Source organism: Emys orbicularis, chromosome 18, assembly GCF_028017835.1.
Source record: "Emys orbicularis isolate rEmyOrb1 chromosome 18, rEmyOrb1.hap1, whole genome shotgun sequence".
Lineage (NCBI taxonomy): Eukaryota > Metazoa > Chordata > Testudines > Emydidae > Emys > Emys orbicularis.
The window spans coordinates 2242689-2268966 of record NC_088700.1 but is presented as its reverse complement, the minus strand read 5'-3'; the positions used below and the strand labels follow the sequence as shown (position 1 = coordinate 2268966).

At 43.4% G+C, this 26278-nt stretch overlaps 1 protein-coding gene across 3 annotated transcripts in view; it reads left to right on the top strand.

Moving 5' to 3' along the window:
• PBX3 (PBX homeobox 3) overlaps positions 1-26278 on the top strand; it is a 155692-nt gene that overhangs the window by 38788 nt on the left and 90626 nt on the right. The gene's annotated exons all lie outside the window — the stretch shown is intronic.

Here is a 26278-nt window from a genome sequence, read left to right as displayed (position 1 = left end):
GCAATTTTAAAATCAAAACTGGATATTTTTCTAAAAGGTGTGTTCTAGTTCAAACAGGAAATAATTCAGGGAATTCCTATGGCCTGTGTGCTGCAGGAGCTCAGACTAGATCACATTCTGGCTTTATAATCTACGAAACTATCATTAAGTAAATAAATAAATGGATGAGGTACTGCTAGAAAAAATATGAATAGCCCTGAGTATTAGTGGGAATGAGCAGAATCAGCCCCAGAAGAAGGGAACTGTGTTTGAATTTCCCTATTAAAAAAAAAAAAATTCTCTCACTCTTCGAGATCACATATAGGCTTCTTGAAGGACATGAATTGTTCTAACAGTTTGGATTGGCAATCCCTGCTCTGCTGTAAAGTCAGTGGTATGCAGGATCTGGGATTCCATAGCATCTGAGTATGTCTTGCAAAACATGTTTTAACTATGGCATCTTCACAATACTTACAAAATCCTTTTTTTTATATTGTCAGTGTTTTTTCCCTCCCCGAACCTGTAGCATCTGGCAGTAGAAAAGTACAGTAGGACTAGCTGGCACCATGGTGCAGAGCATCGAAGAATTCCATATTATGACAACACATCAAAATAAATTGCTGTCAACAGACCAAAACACCAAGTGCTGTGATTCTATCTGACGTGTGAAGACTCAGACAGGCTGTCTTGACAAGTTGTGGTGGAGCACCTGCAATTGGCAGAAGACAGTGATATAAATCTGATTTGCTTGATATGCAGCACCTAGATATAGTTAATGTGGGTGACAATAACTCTGCATAAAATTTTCAAGACACAGATCTGATTTTTTGTGCTGTTTTTTCCCCTCTCTGATGCTAGTTCTGCTTCCATTCTCTGCTCAGGGCTTGCCTGGAAATAATTGTGAATAATAAACTGTATTTTAAAAATGTAATAACAAATTAAGGTTTGATTCAGCTTCTTTCTAGTATTAAAAAGGCAGCCTCCCTCTCAGCTGCTCAAGGCAGAAGATATGCAGTAAAATTTTATTTTACACTAATAATAATAAAAAACAGAATGGAGGTTGTATTAATTTCCTAACTTCAGCCAAAATATTGAAAATAGTAGGTTAAAAGTCATGAGTTACAATAAATCTTCCCTGAACTGTATGCCATTTTAAGCTTCTAGATGAGGAAAAAATCAATGACTAGGTGGTTAATTTTTACCTTTCGTTACCAATAAATGGTGATTCTTTACAGCAGCAGCATATATCACAGCTCATTTACAAATGTGTAAAATGTTTCTTGACTCTAGAGTTTAATTATTGGAACTTAACACTATCTGCCTTGTTTCAGCCCGTACTTACAAACGTGAATGTGGTATATTTCATCCTGACGCTGGCATGTACTAGAAAACAATAATGCATATAAATTTGACTTTCTATCTATCATTTTCCCATATGCATATTTGAAGTCTTGAGATTTGAAACCTTTTTGTGTGCAGCTATGGAAAACGATGTTGGGTATCATGGCTTTTGTCAGAAACAAACAAGCAGAAGAAAATCTGTCTTGCTGTGGCTTTTTGCCTTCATGGCTAAAACAATCTGTTTCACATAGTTTAGAGTTTATTAGATGTACCCTGTGGCCAATTCCCAAAGTGGACTCCTGTGGCAAAATGTTGTTGTTCTGATTTGAGTAGCCCATGATAAATGGATTTTAGTGTACAGGGTGGGAACTGTCCTTGCATTAATATAGAAATCTGCTTAATTTCCCATAGTCTCAAACTGTGGCTCTCCTGTTTCTATTTCCTGTCCAGGTCATTAGATATCGTGTTCAAAAAGTGAAATTAAAAAAAAAAAGTCCATTCATTCCATTACTGTAGCTTGTATTAGTGGAAAATATGGGGCTATGATGTAACAGATCAAAAATCTTGCAAGATGTTCAGAAACTGCTAAACTGAAGAACTTTTTAAAACCTCACTGTCCACTCTGAAAAGCTTTAAGGGTAGAAAAGAGGTTTTTGAAATTACCATTCGTTCTTGTCTGTATTGTTATTTTATCCCTTAAAGGCTGCTAATGAGAAATAGAGCCTCATTATGATTTTAAGGATGAGAGAGGAAGGCTTTTAATTAATGATATGTAAATGGTCTTGAATTGATTATGTTAGAATATCAAGAGAGATGGGTAGAAGCTGTGGTGTAATATATTTTAATTAAGAATTAATTAAAAATGATGGCAATTTCATAAAGCCTCACAGAAAATAGTGGAATTTACTTTCTGTCAGGAGTAAATTAGCCAGTGATTAAATAAAGGCCCTGCATTAATAGTGGAGTTATTTTTAAACTGAGCTATGAAGAATTGTTTAATTTTCCCTAAATAAGTGAAATAAGAATGTAATATTTGCAAATGGGCTTTGTAAATGATGGCAGAAAGCAAACTTATTGTTGTTCCCCTTGTGCACTCTCCCTGTGTCATGGAGATCTTTGCAGCGTGCTTTTTTTTTCATGGCATACTGTCGAGGTGCAGTGTTTTTAAAGGAAATGGCTTCACGCAGTCCAGACATAATTAGTACAGTTGTATGGTTAGTGTGAGTGGTTGGCACTGGGCGCACGAGAGAGCTCTCCCTTGCAGTCACTGGAGCAGAATAACTTCTGCCTGAGTTGTTGTTCCTTCCAGCCCTGCGTTGCACACTTCCCAGATACCCCTGCAGTGTAGAAGAGACTCCTACTGTATAAAACCAAGGGCTGGGGAAACCATATGAATCTGACATTCAAGGGAAAACCCATTCACATGAGATTATTTTCTATGGTACCTTCCTTCTTTTTTTGTCTCTCTCTTTCTCCAGTAACCCCCATCTGTATGTTTCCAGTGCTTTATTAGTACTGGTACCAATTCCTTTCCGTGGTGAGCAGGTGAACTTTACTGTAAATTCCCTGATAATGAGCCATTTTGTTGTAGCACACCTGTTCAGAAAATCCCTGCGTGTCTGTCTGGATGCTCATGGTACACCCATCACCATGGAATCAAAATACTAGTGAAGAGAGATGCTTTGTCATCAGGATTCAAAGCTTCTCGGGCAGAGCCTGAGATTTCTAGTCTCGATTCCCTGATCTTCTCAGCCTCAACCACACATGGCTCCAGCTAGGCACTGGAAGACTTTGTTTCTCAAGTAATGTGGAAAGTTACTGACTATCGTTCTGATTCTGCAAACCTTAGTCATGTGAGTAAGATGAGCCTGATCAGAACCTATGTGCTGGGGTCATCTCTATGCCAATCTGCCTGCCATTTCTATTTGTAAAATCATTCTCTAGCGCTTTGAAAAGATTTTGTTTGGGCAAACAGAATAAAGTTGTTTCTATCAGATTCATTTTCAGGCTTAGCAATTATCCAAGCCCACAACTCAGACTGCTTGGGAGAGTATACAGATACAGACAAGCCAGCACCAGCTGTAGAGAGGTGATGCCCTATTTAACAAAGAAAAGACCAGTAGCTGTGAAGTTTCCACATGCATTTACACACATCTGCTCTACTGTCAGTCTCTTCTCTGCATGGCTACGGCCTCCCTCAGCCACCCCCACCTGGGGCGATGGGTGCCTTGCTGTGAAAATGAACCAGGCTCAGCTATGAAACCAGGCAGTTCAGCTCTGGGAAATAGGCATATCCACAACAAAAAGGGGGGGGGGGGGAGAAGCTCAGCACTTAGGTTTTTTTAAAGGCCTGTGGGTGGCTCTGGGCAAGCAGCAGCAGTTGCTGCATGTTATGTGGGCTTCATGCACTTGTGTATGTTATTCAGTAAATGAGTTTCATGTACTTGTTTAGTCTGCTATTCAATAAAGAGCATTACCATAGCAACTGCTCCATCACATGGTATACACTCATGCTGTCTCTGAGATAAAGAGCAAATTTTAAGCAGCATATTCTTAATGCCCATGTCCCAATATGCATGTTTTGATTTTTGTGATAAGCAATCAGGCCTTCTCAGTGTCTCCCAAACCCTGTGCATCTAGAGTGATTTCTTTTTTCTTCATCTTTTTCATTTGCAGATGCTCACATGCAAATAATGAAATATTGGTTAGTTCAAGACACCGTATGTACATTGTGTCAATGAGATGTAGGAGTTTTCTGTGTTAGGAACTTAGGAGCTTCCATATTCTTGGTGCATCTGGATCAGCATTGTTCTTCCAGCAATACCTGATGCTTCAGAGGAACCTGAAATTGCTCCTGTATCGTGCACTGATTTGAGAGGACAGTCGTCCTAGGGAGGGTATGTTTGGTAGCTTCTCAGAGGTTAAATATGTCCCCACTGTGATGTGCCTTCTCTCACTGGCCTGTGAGATTGCGTGTTCGGTGGTTGGTCTCAAATCCCAATCTCCTACATGGCAGCACACCATGCTGCTGCTCTCCCATAGGGCCAGCTAAAAACAGCCTGCTTCACCAATACATCCAAATGGGTAAAGCAGCAGCAGAACAGATTTTACTATGAGGCTGTGCCAAGCAATGCTTTGGTTAAGGGTCTGCTTGCTTCTCGGTTGTAAACCGCTTAGTATCCGGATTTTAATGTGTAACAAATAAATGAACATCATAGACTGCAGAGTGGGGAAAGTGTAGCTGTGGAGAAATAACATGTAAACGTCTGCATGCTGCTTCCCTTTACAACAGGAGGTTTGACTGTGCCCCATCTTGGCACCGTCTGGGGAATTGTTTTCTAAAATATTAGTAACTGAGAAAGTTCTTCACAACTCACTGCCCAGCCGTGGAAGAAAGGCTGCCAAAGTATGTGAGACCGTAAGAAATGTTGTTAAATTGAGTAAAAGCCCATTGGAGCATCAGGGTGCATTCCCTTTTAAGTACTCTGTTCCCCACATGATGGTATCTAATTGTTTCTTGAATGATCTCGGTGTTTCTGCCTCACTAAACTTGCCCGCTAGGCCATTCCACATTCTCTGCATGAAAAAAGGGCTTCCCAACTTAGCCTCTAAATGTGTTTCCTAGTTTCATTTATGCCTTGTCTTTTTGAGGCCTAAATTTCAACGTGTTTAATGATTTTCTTGGACATTTGGAACATTTTCTGCTCATGCTCTTAACCTGTAGTTTAATCAGGAGTGAGAGTGGTACGGTGTTTGTTTGCGGTATTCCCTTAACACCAGCATAGGTCTGTCTTGCTGTCCAGGCACGCTTACTCTGTGATGCTCCATGTAGTTGGTGAAGGCTATAAAACACGATCATGGTAATATCAACTCAGACCAATACTTTAGGTATCTTATAACACATCTCATTGGGAACATGATTTGTCCAGTGCTTCTGTGTCTTCCAGTGATTAGCTCAGCGAACCCAGCCAGTGTACAAACACACAGATCTGAATGAAGCCTGGATTGCCGTGTTTTACACTGACGGCTGTAGGTGTACATTGTTTGATGGGTTTGTGAAGAATTCTGGGCCTGCTCAATAGCCCATGGAAATCAGTGGAAAGACTCCCACTAACTTCAGTGGGCTTTGGATCAGGCCTTTTGTTCTCAGAAAATAATGTGCATCTGATCCTCAGAGCATGTCTGTTCCTAGTCGAGCTCCTCTTCTTTCAATGGCAATGACCAGTCCATGGCACAAAGCAGCAGCAGAGTACTCAGGTAATAAGACTTTTTCTCTCAAGTTTAGTAGTTTGTCATACATGTAGGAACCTGCTGGGCTGTGGGGGCGCCTTGTCCTCTTTGCCGTACTCCTCCACATGGCATATTCCATACAGAACGTGGATGTCATGGTGGTAAACTGTCCACTCTTCTGAACAACAAAGGAGGGAAGAATTAGCATTCCTTTCAATTACCCAGCCCTCTGAATTGCTTGCCCAGTATTCAGGTTTGCTATTAGCTGCCCAAGTTGTTTGGAGATCTGCCAAACAGACCTTGGGACCATCTTTTCAGCTGGAAAACAAACAGGAAAACCTGATCACAAATGCACCACAATGCTTCCCTAAACATCGGCTGCACCCTAGGAGCACACACTGCTGCTGGGGAGTGAGGAAGCAGGAACTAGGGGAGGGGAGGAGAGGACAGGAATAACACTGTGCAGACCAGCCCTTGGGGTCCCTTACCCTTGTAATGCAGTTGTAATGGGTGTTGGGCTTGTGGAAAGGGGAAGGAAAGGAGGCTATTATACTACTGGGCTCTGAATGATGTGTTACTTTAAAATACACATCTAGTAGTGCTGGAGACATTGGCTTGCTCTCCTGGACATGTGCTGTATTCTGAGGTTGGATCACTAGTGGCATTTGATATAGTGACAACAGAGGCACCATTAGGATAAAAGCAATGTCCTCTCAGACTGGTTTAGCGCAAATTTGGGTCCATACGGAGGTCGAGGGTGGACTCTAATACCAATCTCAGGGATGGCAGCAATTCTCTCTCTTTTCAGGGCTGAGTCATTTTCACTTGGTTGCCGTTCAGCGTGGTACGAGGGGGAGAGCTGTGCAGGGCAGACACTGAAAAGTCCAATTAAAAAACCCCCAAATGCATGACAGAATAATGGGCCAACTTCTGGAGAAAGGAACGTACAAGTGCACTCCAGCAAACCAGGAACTGGCAGCAGGTGGCCACCCAGATCCTGGCTGTCCCACATGAAAAACACGGAGGTGCCATTCCACATCCCCTCCCCGGCAGGATACACAGAAAGGCATCACAGGTCGTGGCTTGTGGAGCAGGGCCATGGGCCACATGTTTATGTGCATGTCTCCCCTGCTCCTTGCTATGGACCCAGATTATTCCTACTCAAAGTAGGAACGGAGTGCTCAGTGGAGCTGCTCACGCCAGGATCCAGGGGCACATCGCCATGGCTTTTGCAGCAGGTCTGTTCCCCTATTGGTGAGGTATTTACATCACTTCCCCAGCATACTGGCCAGTGTACGGTGTGTGTCTGTGGGGGGTGTTACTGGCTGGTTCTTGCCTCATGGAGCGAGAGGTCCCTAGGCTCCCAGCCACAGTCCCAAAACACAGAGCGCTTTATTGTAAAAACATCCTTGGTCAATCAAAATGCTCCAAACACCTACACTGATTTGTAGCTAGGACAGGATCTGACAGGAGAAGCTCAAGTCTTCCAGTTGCATAAGATGAAAAAAAACAAAACCTACCCAACTGGTTTATGTTACCTAGAGTGAAGTACATGCCACAAATGGCTAATAAAGATTTGTCATAACAGAGGCCCTATAAGCAGAAGGCAAGTAATAGTTTACGGCTCTTGTGCTATCTGGCACCATTCATTAGTGTAGTCTGTGCTAGTAATAAAATTTTACAGGTTGATCATTTAAATGCAAGGTTAGAAATAAACTTGATGATCCAACTGGAAAAGTAACAGAGACTGGTCAGTCTGTCTCCCCTTCCCCGCCACCCCCCCAATATATCAAGTGACATTAGACCAAACACACCAGCTTAGACTATAGTTAAACAGTTTACTCATAGTAAGAGGTTATTGATCACTGGGGCTTCAAACCCACTACGGAGCTGGCAATCCAGGGTGGGAGGAAAGGGAGTGTGCATTATAATTGTGGGAAAACGGAGTTGCTGCATAATTCTAACGAGCATTCCTCATTTCTGTTTGCCCTGAACCCTTTGATGTGATAGAGAAAATCAGTAACCTAGGTCTCCCTCGTTGTTCAGGGATAAGCAGCAAGCCTGCTTCCTACCCCTATCTCGATCAGTGAGAGAATGCCTGGTATCGAAACCACCTGGAGCGAGTGTAGCTGTGGGCTGATCCCTTGAGAGCCGGTTTGATTGGAGCCGGGAGTTCTGTACTGAAAGAGGAGGGAGACAGACAGGTTGTTTGAAAAAATTCCCTTTAGACCAAACGTTTATGTTGGAGCTGAGCTACAAACACCTCCCATGTAAGAAGTGCAACTTTATCAGTTTTCTAGGTAAAATGCTGTCCTTTGGAGTATAATGTGTACCCTGCATAGTTATTCCTTTGGTCATATCTTCCTGCAGCTCATTAGCATTAATGGTGCATCTAGTACTATTGTTATCAAGCTAATTAAGCTTTATGCTTTCAATACCAGGTTTTGTTTTTCTTTAACCCCTTTCTTCTTCTTTCTTTTGGAAGCAATCCTGCAAGGTGCTCAGTGGAAGCCGTGGGAGCTCATACCAGGCAGGATTGTGCCTGTTGGTGTGGGTATAACTGGGGAGAGCTCAGGTGATTTTGCATCACTCGGTTCTTGGTACAATGGGTACAGATTGCAGTTTGGTAAATTGTGTATTTAGCAAATGTATTTCTAGCAGATTATACAGTCAATTAGGAAAGGGGAAGAATCCAGACCTCCTTGAGTCTCATTTAAAACAGCCTTCTGCAGCAGGTTGCTCTAATATCAAAGGCAGATCCACTACCTGTTAGTAATCTTCCATAGGAAGTGTACCATTTGTTGAGCAATCTCAACATTTACTTTAGTAATTAGGGGATGTTTAATTAAACATTCAGCGTGTGTAATCTGCAACTTTTGGTGTAAGGATAATAACACAAGTTAAACATTAATATAAGGTTAATTTTGGCTGGTTCAACAGCTTGCTTTTAAGTTTTCCATTGACAGCCAAACTGTTGGGTTTAATGCTAAGCTTCACGTTGCAGCTTATCTTCCCTTCATTAAAATTAAAATTTGAGCAAGAACACAGAAATATTTTGTAGTTGTCCTGGAAGAGGAGAAGCAGAAGCTCAAGCGATGGTTGTTTAATACGATTATAATTGGAGAGTTAAAGCCTTGTGATCTATTTGCAGGCTGGGTTGGAGCTGGCGCTGCTGTGTGGCAGGCGAGCCCCAGGTGCCTGGCCAAGCATCCCTTGCCGACATCTGGAACCAGTTGCAATACATCACTGTCAAAACTGCTTTCTCGACGTATCTGCATTTACACATTAGTTACCCACGCAGCACTCATCAAAAAAGCTGAACAATCTTGACATGGTGTCCCTTGTGGGACTGCAAAGGTGAGCCAAAGTTGGGAGGCAGTGTCTCGCGTCACTGTCTGCTGCGCTTTTACAACGGGAAGCCTGATTAAAACTGAAAGGAAAAATTTATCGTCAGCTTCTGCTTTGTATCATTTTTGCCTATGAAAAGGATATGTTGTTTCATATGAAACATCTATAATATGGGCCTTCAGATGCATTTAGTACTCACTGTTTGTTTCTACTACGGAGTAATACTGCACCGGATGGGGCAATTGGGAGGAACTGTTCTAGGGTGTCTTGGAGTCTTTTATTAGCTGAAGAATTTCCTTCCAGCTTGTTTTTAACTATTTATCTTTTTGGAGACATTTTTAATGTTAGAACTTGTCTGTGCTTTATTCAGGTTTGTACTCAAGGGATTGATACACCTGGGATGAAGGGAGATTATCTAATTGGGGGTATTACAAAATTAGCCTGTATTTGTCACTGCATTGAAATTAACAACACTTACATCTGCCAGTAATGAAAACAGAAGAATGGAAAGGAAAATTGACTCAAGATTTGCACAAGTGGGCTACTAGTTAGAAGCTATATTTGAGGAGCAGAAATCATCAAATGCGTTTCCTATATAATATGAATTAACTGCTTTAGAAAGTTCCTCTTTAGAGCAAGGGTTCGTCAGGGGGTATAATGTGAAATATTGATTTTATTTATCTGTCTATTTGAAAATGTCCCTGTTCGTCCACTCACATGTGCTTTTACAATACAAACTTCAGGGCCTTGCAAAGGCTACAATTTAGGCATGGACATTTTTAATATATTTCATGGCAAAGGTCTGGGGGGAAAATGTAGCCACGGAAGGAACACCAACTAATGTAGTTTTCACTCCATCAACATACATGGAGTCCAGTGGGGGAACTGAAAGGTGAGGCCTGGGCGGGGCAGCTGGAGAGCGAGCCCCTCCCACACTCACTCTGCAGTGGCAGCTCCTGGGCCCAGCTTCCCGCTCCAGGGGTGCAACCTGGCATACAGAGTCACAGCACCACTCAGGTTTGGCCCATCTGCCCCTCTGGCTCCAGCCCTGCGAGCCCCAGCTTGCGTTACCTCTGTCTTATCGGGGCCAAGCTTCAGGCAGCTAGCTCTCACCCGAGCCCCAATTCCTGCACCGCACCATCCGTGCCTGATGAAAGGTGGACACAGAACTGAGTGTTAGCAGCATCCTGATGCCACTGCTACCCAAACCATCACGCTGCCTCTCTCACACATGGGGGGTGTGATGGGAAGAAACCCTGCGGTTCCCACAGGAGCCAGCCCTCGGGGCAGGTTAGCAGTGGCCCAATACTATGCTCTGGGTCCCCCCAGAGAGTGAGGAGCAGAACCACAGAGGGACAGGAAGTGCCTTCTCCATGCATGGATATTTATTTTACTTTGCTTACTGACAGGCATGCCATAGCACTCCATGGTACCTGAGCATCTAGGTTGGTAGGTAAACCTTCCTACACAATTTAACATCACTGGAAACCAAACACTGAGCTATAAGAACAGGGGAAGTACTGCAGATGCTATTTTCCGGGGTTACTCCCAGCTTTTCTTCAGGCTCATTCATCACATGTACCCTAGTGGGAAAGAGCCATCCCAGGGCCCAGCCTGGGGGGTGGAAGAGTCCTCACGGTGCTGTGAATGTCCCTTTCTGAAGGCCCTGACCAGAATCCATTTTAAATCCACCCTGTGCCTCTGCCGGTGCATCACCATCCTCCGTGTTCAGCTGAGGACACGCTGTCCGGCACATCCAGCTGTGCACAGGTGTGTGATGTTGTATGTACCATCTAACCCAATGAACAATTGTTTTCCTAGTGCAGAGAGTGGGGGAAGGTTCATCTCCAGTTACTTTCTACACCGAGACAAAGCCCACCACTTTCTGCCTCTGCAGGTGTTTATATTGCTCACTCCTGGTCCCCATGTCAGGGCCATCCTCTGGGGTTCAATGTATAATGTAAGAATCTGTCTAATGAAGTTAATGTGGAGACCAAGTCCCTCTGTTTAGAATAATGCCTCCAGTTCTGTACCGACCTTTGTCCTGTCCTAGCCTAGACTGTTGGGAAAGCCAGCAGAGCAGTCCCAGAGCTGGCCACTGCTGACTTAAATTCCCAGTGTGCTAAAAGACTCCAGAGGACTTTGAATGGAAGAGTCTTCTCATGGAGTTTCCCTAGATGGTGCTGCCCTTTTCAGGGGTTGGTTAGAAAATCCCCAAGCGCTAATCCAGATTCTCCCTAGCACTCTGAAATTGGGACAGGCCACTCAAAACTTTTGCTGCTAGTGGTATTTGTGTGTCAGTGTGCATTTTGTGTTTCAGTAGTTTCTGCTGGAATTGCATTATGTATCTAGAAGTTCTGTTCTGTCATGAGCCTGGCTTGGAAGATTTAGGGGTATTGAGAGGAGGAGGGAGATGGAGAGTGTGTGTGTGCATGCATGGTTGGTCGGAGAGGGTGGGTATGTGCCTGGTTGATATGGCCTCCAACACTTTGTTTTTGTGGCTCTTGTTCCAGTATCTCTATGGGAGTAGAAGTAATTCTCTCTGTGCTATGTTACCAACGTGCATTCCTTCTTTTCAACCATTCCATTGGTTCTAGAGTCAGAATACAGTAGGGGATCCAGCAGGTAGCACTGTTACCAGACAGATGGCAGCACAAGCAAGGCTACCAGGAGACTTTTTAGACCCAGAGAACACTTTCCAAGGCCTGAGTCTTTTACCCTATCAAGCTGTCATTCCTAACATCTCCCCTAAGTACAATACCAGCTGTGGGACTGTTCCACATTTCCCATGGTGCACACAGGAATTGTCCTATAGCTGTCCTATTTAAATGGGAAAGGCACAGAACAGTGAAGATGTGCCATGCATAATCGCGGCCCATTCCTGCAGCTGGCACTTAAAATGTCTCACAGAAATATTTTCACAGATGGGGAAGTCTTTGAAATAAATAGAAATTTTTCCCAAGTTGAAGATTTTCTTTGAAAGCTTTGGGAACTCCCGTTTTTTCTTCTAAAGGCCTGCTTGACTGGCAACATCACTGTGCAGATGAGATCCACAGTGTTCTTCTGGGCCCATGGAGATTGGTTACTTGTTTTGTACTTGATTTGTGTGGCCACCATGTCCTGCAGTGTCAGTTGTATTGATATGGACTTACAGGAAAAAAACCACCCCAACCCCCATTTTTCGCTGGTGATTTTAAATTGTGAGTCACACACCATTCTTCTCCTTTGCTTCTTGATGGCATGCCAGTGTTCTCTAGCAATCACAAAATGCCCATTCAGATTTTGGTTGCTTGACCACTGCTTCCTTCCCCTCTTCCATTAGACGTGGTGACTGGACCCTTACTACACCATGGCCTTCCCTCATTCTGAGAGGTCAGAGACTTTGCCCTCTCCACATTTAGGTGAGAAATAAATGGGGCATGGAGTTAATTGGCTTAATTCTTCTCTTGGAGAAGAGAGTAAGGGGATTTGGGAGTGTCAGAAATGTGACTTGTTTCTTCAGGTTTGCATCTGCTGTAGCACTGATACCATGCTTTTCTTAGAAGATACTACTTTTGATGGGCAGTGTCCCAGTACAACTGGATATGATGGTAGTGTCTCCCTCTAATTCAGGTTTAGTTAATGACCTAGAAGAACTTTGGTTGATGAACTAGAAGTACTGCAGGGCCAACGACAAGGAGCTACATTGTCTTTGTAATTTTCACTCGTGTACTTGTGGCATTTCTGAGGGTGATTTTTGGCAGCATGCTAGCAGCCTATGCCAGTGGCTAAGGCTATAGTATATTAGTGAGAGAGGGTGAAATTCACTGCTGTGCAGAGGGTCAAGCAAGGCCTAGGCAGCATTTCAGTTCCATTTAAGCTAATGGTGAGCACATGCTGAGGAAGCACATTACAGTATTGTACTATGAGCCAATTATTAGTTGACATTTGACGAAAATGATGCTGAGGATAAAGCAACTCCTGACATCCACGAAGTGCTCTTCAAACGTCATAGGTAAGCGATAAAAAGTCATCTATTAAAAAGATGGCTTGTTCGTGTACAAAGTGTAATGTGCGAGCTAAGCTGCATCACGTGAAGGAAGTGGAAAATGAAAGCCAAGAAGCTTCAATCACCAGCAGACCAAAAAGATTCCAAACGGTTTTTTGATGAGCTGAAGACCACGTACCGCCCAGAGTTCAATTGGTACCACCCCTATCTGGAATACAGATGAGTCACTGGTGCTGACTGATCATGGACAAATACTGAAAAGATGGGCTGAACACTTCAATAAGTTCTGAACTTCCCGTCCACCATGTCAGCATCAGCCCTTGATGATCCTGAACAACTTCCAATTCAAGACAAATTCTGACAGCATCTGAAGTGTGGAAAGCTGTCAAGCAAATGGCAAAGCTGTGAGTTCAGAAGGTATTCCTGCAGAGATCTTCAAATGTGGGACCAGGAGCTGATCAGGAAGCTCACCAGCCTCTCCTTAAGGTTTTGGGAACAGGAGTCTGTGCCACAGGAATTTAAGATTCCCCACATGATTCACCTTTACAAAAGAAAAGGCAGTTGAGCTTCTTGCGATAACCAGTGTGGTATCTTGCTCCTTGCCACTGCAGGAAAGATACTCGTCCATGTCAGGATAAACTGGCTAGCTGATCAACTTGCAGGGAAGATATTGCTTGAAAGCCCAATGTGGCTTCTGTCCTGGGCATGGTACTTCAGACATGATCTTTGCACTCTGGCAAATTCAGGAGAAATGTCATGAGCGAATTCAAGACCTATATGTAGTTTTTGTCAATCTTACTAAGGTCTTTGACTCTGAAAATGATATGGCCTGTGCACAGTCCCCTGCAAGTTCAGTTGCCCCAATAAATTTTTCAGCATTATTAAATCTTTTCATGCAGGAATGCAGGTTCATCGCCTTCCCCAAAGCTGCTTCTCAGTTCCCTTTGTTGTCACCAATGGAGTAAAACAAGGCTGTGTTCTTGCTTTAACATTATTAGCATCATGTTTGCAGCTGTTCTAATAGATTCATTCAGAGACATTGATTATAGCATTTATATGCAGTACCATATGGATGGAGGGGTCTTGAATATGCATCCCGTGTGTGCTAAGACTAAAGTTATGAAGACAATTATTTGCAGATTACTGTTCACTGGTGATTGTGCTTTATTGGCCTATAACCTCAAGGCCATTCAGTTGCTCACTGACTGCTATTTCACTAGGAGGGTGGTGAAGCACTGGAATGGGTTACCTAGGGAGGTGGTGGATTCTCCATCCTTAGAGGTTTTTAAGGCTTGGCTTGACAAAGCCCTGGCTGGGATGATTTAGTTGGGGATTGGTCCTGCTTTGAGCAGGGGATTGGACTAGGTGACCTCCTGAGGTCTCTTCCAACCCTGATCTTCTATGATTCTATGACTGTTTTGTGCATGCAGTAAAGCATTTTGGCTTAACAACCAGCCTACAGAAGACAAAAGTCATGGTCCAGCCTCAGCCGGGAAGTACTGCAAATACTCCAGTTGTGTCCATTGATGATATTCCACTCAAGGTTGTTGACAAATTTTGCTACGTAGGCTGTGTTGTTTCATGAAATGCAATGATTGACGACATTACAAAGTGCATAGGTGCAGCCAGCGATGCCTTTGGAAAACTTCAGCATCATCTCTGGAATGAGCATGGTGTCAGACTGCAAGCAAAAATTGATATTTACTGCTCCATCATCTTCACTACATTCATCTACAGTTGCAATACATGGACCACTTATCCATGGTACATAAAACATTTGGGCCAATTCCACCTATGATGTCTACAGTGAATAATGGGAATTAAATGGCAAGATTTGGTTCCAAACACCAAGGTCCTTGAATGCGGCAACATCGCAGGCATTTAAGCTTTTATAGCGAGAGTGCCTCTGAGATGGTGCAGTCGTGTGGTCCAAATGGCTGAGAGTAGATTACCGAAGGCCATCTTGTATGGAGGATTGCAGGCTGGAATTCATTTTAGGGGTAGACCAAGAAAACATTGACAAGGACACTCACAAGGCCAACTTTCTTGCAATGTTGACTCCTTACCTGGGAGCGCTTAGCCCATGACAGGTTCCTACAGTGGCAGCTCTGCCACCTGGGACTGAAAGATTTCGAGAGCCTGTGGGTTGCTGCGATTGAGGAGAGACATATGAGGAGTAAAGCTAAAGGCAGCACGTATTCGTCTACAATTGTCTTCATTTGTGGTCCTTGCGAACAGGACTGCAGTGATCTCATCTCAGAACCCACAATAAGAGACTGTAGCTCATCCATTGAACTTGTCGGGAGACTCCATTATCTTGATTTAAGTATCAACAATGTGTTCAGTGTTGTGCAAGACATCCAATAAAGATGGTCCCCAAGACTTATAATCAAAGCAGGACAGAAACCGAAGGCCAGGATGCACCGAGAAGTTCAGAGGAAGGAATAACTCGGCGTAGTGGCCCTGGAGCTTTTTTGTTAGGACATGTTGATGTGTCTTCCCACGGTGCCCATAGCAACGGCATCGTCTTTACTGGACACATGAGCACGACGGGATGAGACTGAAGGCTTTTAAAAAAACAACAAAACTCCTTGAACTGACTTTTGATGCAGCCTTGTGACTTTGCTTTTGACTACAGTAACACAAGCATCACTGAAATGCAAACAAAATTGGAGCCCAATGAGCCTAAACTGAATTTTCAAACAATAGCAACAACAAACCAATTAGAGTTCCTCTTGGTTTTATGTGAAGTGTAAGCACTGACTTCGTGGAATCACTGCAAAACGTGAGTGATGCATGAAATGGAAATTTCCTGCCTAGTGCTTAGAATAAATACAGAATGAGCTGTGCTGTTCACTGTGATATTCAGCTCAGACACAGCCAGAGAAGCAGACCAAGCCCAGACATCAAGCCAGCAGAAACCTTCCACTACCTGGTTTCATGTAATATTTAAATATTGGTTTTCCTTTCCTCTGGCGGCCCAAAGCTGTTAACTGATTAGACTAACTACCTGCTTTGCTAAGGAGCCTAGAAGGATCTCATGCCAGAGGGGCTGTGCGGGTGAACCTTTTACAGAGATTCCTCCATGTTAGTGCACCAATTCTGGGCCATTGTATTGAAGTCAAACATCAGCATGTTTGACAACTTTGCTCAGTTCTAGCCTATTGTGGCTGCACTAGCCTGCAGAAAAACATTGAATCTACTTTGGCTATGACACCCAATTTTACTATAATACACATTCATGTTGACACAGTATCCGTCTGCAGGAATGTTACATGCATAAAAGAATTCTTTCCTTTAGATTCAGCCTTTCTCCATTGTATAACCAGGATAAACTTACACATGGTGAGCTCTTAGAACTCTGCTTTTACTTGGGATCCTGAAAATAGCCTGCCTCAGATAATATTTTGTGCTAACTTCATATTGCAATACTTGGGGTATAAAAAAACAACCAGAAACTCCTTAGCAGTTTAGATTCCAGCAATACTCAAGCCCAACATGACCTGTTGGGTGGATTTCTGCCTCCATTCCAAATCCACTAGGTTTTCATGCACCTAACATTAGTGTGACTTCCTCTTTTGTGTGAGAACTTGAAGTGCACTTGCAGTCATGGTCAGAAAAGAGACCACACAGAGACAGCATGTGAAAAGCAGAAGGAACTGGATTCTATTCTATTTTGCAGCAACAGAATTGTCAACTAAGTACCCATTACAGAATCATTATTCTTAGCGATGATGTGCAAGTCAGAAAGAACCCAGCTTGACTCTCAGATCCCAAGCTAAGCTTGTAGCACATGTAAACTGAGAAAATTAGGGAGATAATAAACATGGAGCCCTCTGGTGCTGTGTTTAGAGAGTCACTTCCTGGAGCTGGGATGCACTTTCTAAGTGAGTTTCAGAAATATGGTCTAAATCACAATCCTTTTATTTTATTTTATTTTATTTATTTATTCTTTATCCCATTTATTCTGGCCTTCCCCACCCACATCTGTGCTTTTCCCATGGGGCCGGCTGGCGCAGGGATGGGGTTCTGTAAGTGAGGGCAGAATTTGCCTCCATTCTTTTATTTTTTCTGTAGCTCAAACCTTTTTTTTTTTTTTTTAAATAAACCTGATTGAGGAGAAACAAGTTCTTTAGCTCCAGCTGGTTGGGAACGCAGGAGCTCTGCTTCAAGCTGGCAAATGTTCTCCTGTGGACCCCTGTCCAGCTCCAGTGACACACCATAACCCTTCTAGGGCCAGGAATGGCTTGTGTAGTGTCCCCTGATGTCACTCTCCACGCTAGCCCCTTCTAACAGCAGAGCTGTTTGGAACAGAAAAGCCACTCAGTGGAAATCTGCAGACTTGACACCTCATTGCTAATTTAACTCAAGTTGTCGGGGCAGCAAAACAAACCTGGACGGGGGTATCACCGTTTTACAAAACTTGTTCCTCTCCAAATGGTCTGGGTGGCCACCTTTGAAATTAGCCTCAAACGGCACTGAAAAGGCTCATTCAAAAATGATGGGAACTGAGGGGGAAAATCAGGTGGTTGTTTTCTCATCACGGCACTGGCCCAGCCTGCAGTGAAACCCTCTGCTCGTTCCCCACTCCTCCAGGCCAGTGAAAGCAGGTGTTGACTCAGGACTCAGAGGCCAAGCACGGGCACCTGCCATTACTGAAGCTTTTGGGAGTTTTGCCATCAATTTCAGTGGGCAGGATTGGGCCTCGGTCCATACAATGAGGTAGGCTGCAGCCAGGCTCTTGTGACATTTAGGTACCACAGCGACGGACCAGGTATAAGGACGTGACTAGAGCAGAATTTTGGTTGCCTTGTTCTAACCCAGCGACCGGTTTTCCAGTTCTGAATTTATATCCCTCCCCTGCCATTAAAACCATGCTCAGCCTGTGCACTAAGTTTTATTATGAATTAAGAGTAAAACCCTTTCTCTGCCAAAGAAAAAAACTACCTCCATTTTTCAGCATGCCTCTGTTTGTATATTTTATGGGAGAAGAGGGCTCTTACTAGTTCAGTGTCATGACCATAAAATGAAAAGGTTACTGCTTGCTACAAAGGCTTGCTTGGATCCAGTACCAATTAATTTTCAATCTAAAATATATGTCTCCTGACCGTCTCACAACAGCAATGAACACAAGAGATTCCTTCTTAACACACTTGAGCCACAAACCCAGTTAGAGGATTAACCTGCTTTTTCCAGACTGTTTTGTTCATCCCCATTGGGTGTGCCCATTATCCATGATAGACTGTTAGCTTGGACAGAACGATATGATAGTTTTAGTTTTTTATCCTGGATCTGTTCTGTTCCATACATAAGACTACTCAGATCTCAGCTTTAATTATCATTACAGATGGGAAAGGAGCATGTGTCAGAGGAAGGAAAGTTACCGTGTCGAGCTGCTCTTGCAGAATCATCTGCAGAATGATTTTAATTTATTTTTGGATAGTAGTTTTTCACTATAGAGCACACTGCTACTTCCAGCCTGTGTTTCACTGCTCCTTGCTAAGGCTCAGACCAGTCTCTAAATATTGGGAGAAGAACAGGAACTGAAGTCGTACCAGACCCTTGCAAACACGCTGACTTTCTGGAGGGTGGATGAGCTTCTCTTTATCTTTATTTATTAATAAAAGACGGAATATCTTGGGAAACAAAAGGTTTTAATGGCTGGTGCTCGGTATCCTTGACAACAGTCCCCAAAGAATATTACATTAGGGCACCGGAGAACTTTTAAAAATAAGTAATGGAATTCCGTCTCTGTTATGCTTTTAGTAGTCATTTCGGCCATGGTGCAGCGAGGTCATAAGCTGAGCTCAGTGAAGGGAGCCAGAACACGAAATGATGCTGAGAGAACGTCTGGGAGATGAGAGGTACAGAATTACAAGCGAAAGTGCAGGCCTGCTGAGGCAATTACAGCTTAATGGGGTCATTTGGAAGGCAATTGCCAGGGGTTAATGTAGTATGGAGAGATGAGGTGAGATTGAAGTGAAATTTGGGGCTGGAAATGTGTTAAGATGAAAGATCAGAGTGCAGTGGATTTTGCTGTGCAGAAGGTTTATATCATGCAAAAGATTTGAAAAAATGTAAAAATAGTAGCCAGATGTTTCTAAATAAGTAAATAAAACATTAAACAAACCCTTTAAAAAAGTGAAATAGCTGCATAATAAGAATATGCTCTGAAAAGACTGTAGCTTGTAAAGCGAATTTCAATGTAGTCTAGAAGGACTTCATTTGAAGGAAAAGTTCTGTTGCATTTGCCTACATGTATCCTGGAGACAATGTGGTTCGGCTGCTTCCATTATTAACACGACACGCTGATGTAGGAAAATATTACTGCTCTTGCAGATGCTTATGCCTCATTTTAAAAAAATCCTGTTTTGGAATTAAAAGCAAGAAACAGTCCCACATACACATATTTTGATATATTTGTAATGGATTCATCACATTATCTTTTCAGGCATTAAAATAATATTCATAAGATGTCAAAATATTACAAGAATGTAAGCTAGCATTCTTTGAGTGGGTATTTTGGTTCTGAAAAGTATGCTTAAATATTACAGGTGTTTAAATTAAAAATGTCAAACCCATGAAGGCATAATGGAAGTAATCATTTATACATAGTTTTAAGCCGCACAGTATTTGAGAAAGCTTTGCATTCCAGACTATTGTGAATGAGTGGAGTTCATAAGAATTCAAAGGACAAAAGAGATCATTATGCTTTGTTACCTCAGCTAGTTCATTACCTTAATTGCTGAGCGTAATCCAGTCTTGGAAGAAAACTCTAGGGCTTTAAGGAGATCAACATCGGCGCCTTATGGCACAGAAAATGGAAACCCTTTCCTGTACCGTTGCTGCTCCAGGAACACTAAACCTTGATCAAAGACTGAACTTTTCTTAAGGTCGGCCATGTGAAAATCCCCTGGAGCTGTATCATGCGCTGAACCGTAATGAAGTGTAGTAGGTTCAGCACCATTTCTGTGTGAGTGTGACCGTCCTGGATCACTGGCTAGCAATAGCACATTATCATCCTTTCCGATAGGTGAAGTTTTAGCATAGTTATGTTTAGTAGGGATAATACGTCTCTCTTTGTAACAGCTCTCTGCATATTGCGTGAACTGAACAAACTCCTAATGTGCAATAATACTGCAGTCGAGAGGCAGCGCTTGGAGCTTTTCATCAGGCAGGAGGCCACTTTCCCAAGAATGGCTTGTTAAGTTCTCCTGAGCTGCATGCAAGGAGAAACATTTGCAGGCAGGCTTTCGACTACACGGCTAAGTTACAGCTGTGAAATCATTCAAAAGAATTTTGTTGGGGGAAGAATCAGATTTATTACAAATACACTAGAGCAAGCTTTTTTTTTTACCTGTGTTTCCTTGCTTTGTGTAGCTTTGTATCTAGTTATCTGATCTGAGGATACAGGCTGTTTTCCTGTAGACTTGCATATGTTGAGATTTTAAAAAAGTACAGTAAAACAAAAAATATGACCTTTAAAAGCATGGTTGAGTTGCATTCATTTTATAACCATCAAAGCAACTCTTTACTGTTGTAAGGTAGAAAAATCAATGATGCAATCTTTTTCCTTTTGCCTTGTGCAATCCGTAATTGAAATGGAAAATCAAATGAACGGCTAACAGATAATTGTTTTATCAATATTCCCTGCCTGCCCTACAAGGGTCAGCCTAGAATGATCATGAGCCACGGATATGATGAGGACAAAATGTGAAATTGAACAGCAAGGAGGCAATAAATCAACCTTGACAAGAAAGAGTGACCAGCATGTAGCTCTTGTAGGCAGCTTTTGGGACACTTTTTGTCTCAGGTGTCTGCACTGATTTAAAAATGTGAGAATATAATATTTGAAGCTCTTCCAGTGGGTAAACAACTGCAGACTATTTGTGGGCTAAGGCATCATCAAAGCAAACACATTGCACTTGAAAACACAGTGGATGCAGGGATACGGTGGGGGGGGGGGGGGAATCGCAGTGGTAGTGCGGGAACACGAGAATACTCTGAGCTTGCAATAAGTGAGCATTTCTCATCTCCACTTCTACAGCACCAGGCAACTTTTTATGTTCCGGTGACACAGCAAAAGTGCAACCTGGAGCCTGAAATATGTACTTGAATGTATTGTATTCTCTACAAAATTCTAGTTGCTCCATTCTAAGAACTGTTTTAAATACCCTGATTCTAATAAGGAAAAGCAGAGGTCAAATCTCTGGGCAATGCCAGTAGCAGGCATCCTGACTCCCCACCTCTGTCAGATGTGAACATAAATTCCCTGATATACAGTCCAGTATTTATAACATACAGCCAGGTGCAGAAAGGAATTTAGCTTGTGTTAGTGTTAGTTACCTATTGCAATTACTCCTCTTGGTGCTGCATTGCTCCTGGCCAGCAGGTGCTGATGGCAGTGGGAGGAGGAGTTGCTGGGTTGAACTTCAGCGGCTTGATGCCCTGTCAGTTCCAGGTGTCTGTCAGGGGTAGCAGTGCGTGCTTTTTCTCCCTATTTTGATGTTTCCCCCAGCCCCCCTTGAGATATTGCAACAAAGAGAAATCTCCTGTTTGACATAGCAGCGGCAGAAATTCTGTATGTTTTTCATGCAGGTGATAAGTATATTAGAGCAGCATGTGGAACTGTTAAAATTCTCAGTATTCCCATTATCTGTCCTGTTTGTAACTTGATCTTAAAAATTTGCTCCATTTGAAACTTGACACAAGAGTTCTGAGCCCAGATGCAATTTAAAAACAATTATAGTTATTTAAAATAGAAATGCATCAAATCAAGAATTTAGCTGGCTATGTTATGTAGCTGAAAAGCAGCTTTGATGTATATACGTGTGTCTATATATAAATAAAGCCCCACAATGAGAGATTTCAATACAATGGAATCAATTGGAGTGTGCTAGAAATGCAAAGTTGAGATATTTCAGTTTTACTATTTCTGCTGCCACTTCGACACTTTGGAGAAGATCCTTGGGTGGTGTAAATAGTCACTGAAGTTAACGGAGCTACAACAGTTACCACCAGCTGAGGCTCTGCCCTACTAGCTATTCCTGCTTTTCTTCATTAAATCATAGGAACCTGATATTCTCCCTCCTATCATCACACCCCATGTGGGTCACGTTGCATTTAGATGTTCGCCGGGGGGTGGGGGAAGGAACATGCATCTCAGAATTATGGCAAGGCTCAAGTTTAAAAGACTGCAAATAGCTCAGGGGAAGATTTATGCATAGTATTCATCCTGGAGAAAAAATGAGCATGTCAAACAAATTCATGTGTGCAAATTAAATCTAATGTTGGGTCTGTCTGCCTTTCACAAGCTTCACTTTACACTCAGTAGTGCACAGGAAATTAATCCCCTTGGTTTCAAAACAACAATCAGGACACCCCAGACTCCGTGCTAATCTGTAGGGCAGCTACAGTCACATTTCTGTGCAGATAAGTTGTGCAAAGTCAGATGTGACATGAACTTAAGAAACAAACTTTTTTTCCCTTAAACATTTCAATGCTGGTATTGTGGTCATGATGGACACACTGGTTTCTTTTTTCACAGACCATTAATAAAGATATAAACCAAATCAGATAGTGTGTTTGAGGAGGAAGGTGGCAGTAGCATGCTACTCAAACTCCACCCAGGATGCAAAAACAGCAGGATGTTTCTGTATAGAATGATCTGCCATGAAATAATAACAAATGTTGACATTTAAATGCGCACCATAAGCATCAGAGTTAACAGTCCATTGAGATGAATGGCGACTGTGCACAGCTGTCACGGCCCCCGAATGTTCAGGAATATGTTCCCGTTCCACCACCACTTCCACCACTACTTGATTCTGCTGCTGATGTTCCACTCAGTGTGCCTGCAGGACCTGCACACCCTCACTTCTGCTCCCTCTTAAACTTTACTTTATGTGGCTGCAACATTAGTGATGTTCACTCTGGGGTAGGGGGCCAGTGCTGGGACCTCCCTGCTACTTAACCCACAAATAGGTTGTGTGTGGAGGGGTGGAGGACACAGGAGCAGGGGCTGCAAAGGTGCCTCCGGCTGCCCTGCATGCCATGTGCTAGTGGAGGGAAGTAAAGGGAGCAGAGTGGTGAATCCTGGGGCTCCAATATACCAGCCAAGTGGCATGACTGATGGGCAGGAGTGTTGTGGGCAGCCCTGCAGCCCTCTGTTCTGGCACCAGGCTGGAGGTGGGTTTCACCTGCCCACCCATCTGCAGTTTACTGGTTACTTGGCTTTATGGAGGGGCCTCTGGAGCTGTTGGTTTGGTCTATCTGAGGCCAAAGGCGCTGTCTAAGACCAGGAACAAGACCATGCTAGGAAACCATATTGAAAGCCTGATTTCACATATGGCTTCAGCTCTCCTGGTTTGGTTCCTTGGGAGGGCAGGGCATAATGTGCGCAAACTAGTTTTAGAAAGCCAGTATCAAGAGAAGTAACCTAGTCAAATGGGTTACCAGCCCGGAAAATGGTTTTTATTTTAAGCATATTATGCCCTGTTCTTCCTGGGGACATCACTGAGAGAGCTAGAACAGTTTTCACTAATCGGGTTTTCAAATTAATTTCTACCAGTCTTTTTCCACAGTGGAATCAGGGCCTGGGTCGGACAATCCCTGAGTGGCTGATGCCTGGAAGGTATCTTCTCAGCCCCAGGGGCTAGAAATATCCCCTTTACAATACGTTTAAACTCTGCACAAATGGGTGAGTCCTCTAGCAAAGTGTTGGTCTGGTGTCCTGCCACACACAATACCACCTCGCTCCATGCCGCTTCCCCAAATCCTACAAAACCAGCAATGACATTAACATAGTGTGAACTCAGCATAGCAGGAGGACAGGCCCAGCCCCATGGGAACATTAGCCATCTGGGCCTGGGCACAGACCTGCCTTGTCCTGATACTTCGTGTTTATAGAGTGCTTTGCATGCTCAAAGTGCTGCATGAACAGTCGGCACAGAACTGCGGGGGTCAATGTTAACCTCACCCCATGTGACAGAGAGGAGATGCGGTTTGGCTCTGCCTCTGACACAAACTAGAGCCAAAGCCAGGGTGCTCCGGCTTCCCAGTTCCAGGTTTGAGCCTCTAGATCCCACCGCATGACCAACTTTGCTGGCCGTGTGTGTGAAAGCTCAGGGTTTGGTGAGTGGCACTACATGGCTTCCTGCTTCCCCTCACTATCTCTGATGTAATGAAGTGTCAGCTTCTGCCATCACTGTCCTTCATGTCCTTGAAACCACGGCAGTTTAGATACAAGTCTCTCCAATTTATCAGCAGTTAAAAATAGAGGGGATTGATGTGAAAGGACAGTCCCTGCTCCCCCGCTGTCTGCACTGTTTTGCAGATGAAGGTGTAACATTCATTTCACAGGTAGGACATTAGAGAACTTCACAGTATGGTCTGGCAGGAGCGTCTTGCCCCATCCCCCATAACATGGTTGCATATTTCTTACCTCCCTGGGGTAGGAGAAAATACTGGATGCACTAGGAGATGCGCACAAAAGATCAAATTAGAGCATTACACCCAGTAACTGTTTCTATAAAAATATTTACTAAGCCCGCGGTACCTATAGGCTTCCTAATAAACACAGCATAAATCCAGGTGTACAGGCAAGACACGGTGACAGTCCATCATGTCATTAACACGCAGCCCAGAAATGTTCTAAATACGTATTTACACCAGGGTTCCTAATGGCTCCAAAGAAACTGATCAAACTGTCAGGCTATTAATCTGTGTTTTCAATGGTTCTAGTCTATCAGATGAAAATGTGTAAAAATTATTTTAACTACTGTATTCGCTGTTCTGAGCCACGGTATAAACACATTGTGTGTGTTTGAAATTCATATTAACGACACCATAAACTATAGGTTGTTAGTAAATGTTTCTACCCCAAAAGACCCCAAGTTCTCAACACGGTTGGACTTGCTGGCTCTGAAGTGGCTGTCAGGATCAGCAGGCACTTAATCCAGGTTTTTAGAAATTTCTGAATCTATTTAGATAAGAATCTACATCTGTGCTAACAAGGCCTTTTGCAGTGTTTGTTGTCAGCATATATGTGCTTCTAGCAAAATAGGCTCACTTGCTCCTGCTTGCTCCTTTAAAAAAAATTACTTTATAAGAAAAAAGCAAAATGCTGGAAATTAACTCACAAAATTGAGCAAAGTGAATTCTAAATGATGTCATTATTCTGATGCTCTGTCCTTAACCCCCACTTCTCCTCCTCTTCTTGCCTAGTACTGGAGCAGTTACTGAGCATCAGGATGTTTTTGTAGGATGGTGAAATTCATCGCTATGGGCTCAAAGGGGACTTCAGTGGCCCAGAGGGCTTATGCTGGCCCTAGGCATGAGGCTGAGTTCCACTCACTAGAACGTGCATTGCCCTCAAACTGTGTGCGCGGTTTACACTGGCCTCCCGGGGAGCTGTGTGCCCAGATCAAGGAGAGGATCTATGGCCCGCTGGGAGCTGCAGTATGTAGGCACAGAAGGGGAGGCTAAGGGAAGAGTGCTAGCCTGAACTTTGAATTGCTTCGTCCTTGCTCTGTGTTTTTCTTTCATGAGAATCAACGAATGCCCTACGTTCAGTGGGAGACGCGTCTAGGTGAGCAGATGTCCCTATTTTATAGGGACAGTCCTGATATTTGGGGCTTTGTTTTTTATAGACACCTATTACCCCACCCCCCACCCCATCCCGATTTTTCATACTTGCTTTCTGCTCACACTAGACACATCACACACCCGGCTGCTGATTACACTGCATGTTGTACCACTGCAGAGCAAGAACTATGCCAGGTATCCCAACATCTGTGGTGTGGAGAGACGTGTGAACCAAAGAGCTCAGCTCTACAAAGGTTTGTGGGCATTGTGCTTTCTGCTGTGACCAGACTCAATTCCTTCATTGGATTGCTCCTGGTAGGGCAGTGCACCTGACAGGTAGTTAGAGTCTGCCCGGAAAATAATGATGCAGCCTGAAAATTTACATGAAAAGATATCATCTCCAGGTTACTGCCTCAGGGAGAGACATAACCCTAAACAGATTGGTCTGGACCTCGACCTGCTCACTTTATTCCCTTATGAGCTAACTTCAGTGGGATGCCTCATGTGGGGAAGCGGAGCCTCCTTGCCCCTACCTAAGTGCTGGGTTTGTACATTTTCAGGACACTTTAGGGCCTAATCTTGCCACCTTCATCATGAGCAATTGGGTGAATAATTTTCTAGAAGTCAATGGAGCTACTCTTGGTAAGAACGATTACTCACCTGAGTAAAGGGTGGCAGGGTCCGGCCTGTGTGCTGTACATCTGGAGGGATGTGTGTCTGTTCTTGTGGCCGTGGCAACATCCTGTGCTGTCACAGTGGCCAGGAGCTTGGACAGAAACCTGGCTCATTTGTATTTTATTTAATTTT